We start from the raw sequence: 1,181 nt of genomic DNA on the forward strand, positions 1-1,181 counted from the left end.
ATTAAACCCCCCCCCCCCCGTGTTTTTTTCAGCGACCTGTTGCATGGCGGTGCCGGGCAAAAAGGGTTTGCAGCTCGCAGCGCCGTCGTGCAATTGGAAATTGGGGGGAAACCCAATTCCCGGCACCAGTTTATCCTATTTATTCCCATGGGAGTCGCATCGCTCAGAGCAAAGGTCGGATCCTGGCGGGCTCCAGCCTGGAGCTGCAATAGGGCTCTCGGCTCACGCGTGGCCTTTTCGGGAAGAGACAAGCCCAAGCAAATACCCCAGGATGGGGATGTCGGGTCCGTGGTTGCATTTTCCGCTGGGATTCAGCATCTGGTTTATCCGTCCCTCCGGGCATTACACGGGCCCGGGGCTCCTTGAGCGGCTCCTTCTGCTGCAAATCCCTTTGGAAAAGGATTTTCATCAGGATGCTCCTGGGAAACCTTTGGGACCTTTGAGTTTGTAGAAGTTTTGCCGGCGTTTCGGCTGGGGATAAGCTCGGAAAGCTCCAAACCTGAAGCATCCCAGGAGCATCATCACCTCCAAGCCCTGGATGGGGAAGGCTTTGGGGCAATTCGCTTTCCTGCTCCCCTTTTTCCTCCCCTTCCCCCCCAAAATACACGGATGCATCCCACGGAGACCTGCCAGCTCCGGACAGGGGTTGGAAAAGCTGGAGCTGATCCCATCGGGGCTGTTTTAAGGACTCCGAGCCCGGCTTAACCCTTTTGCCGGCCCATTCCCACTGCGTTTCCCATGGGAAAATGCTCCCCCCCCTTTTTCTTCACGGGGGCCTGGATTTTGGGGAGAAGGGGCCAGCCGGGCGACGCGTGGGTTCTTCTGTGGGATTTAAGCCTCGCAACGCTCTGACACCCCCAAATTAATGAACATCCCCAAATTAACGACATCCCTAAATTAACGAGGCTTTAATGGCAGGAATATATTTGGAGGGGGGGGGCAAAGCGTGGTTTTGTTTTGGGGGAGAGGGGGCCAGCCGGGCGACGCGTGGGTTCTTCTGTGGGATTTAAGCCTCGCAACGCTCTGACACCCCCAAATTAATGAACATCCCCAAATTAACGACATCCCTAAATTAACGAGGCTTTAATGGCAGGAATATATTTGGAGGGGGGGGGCAAAGCGTGGTTTTGGGGATCCCCTGGCTGCTCTAAGGGGGTCCAGCCCCTGCGTGTTGCTGTTCC

Source organism: Egretta garzetta, unplaced genomic scaffold (genome assembly GCF_000687185.1).
Source record: "Egretta garzetta isolate BGI_Z169 unplaced genomic scaffold, ASM68718v1 scaffold238, whole genome shotgun sequence".
Classification (NCBI taxonomy): Eukaryota; Metazoa; Chordata; class Aves; order Pelecaniformes; family Ardeidae; genus Egretta; species Egretta garzetta.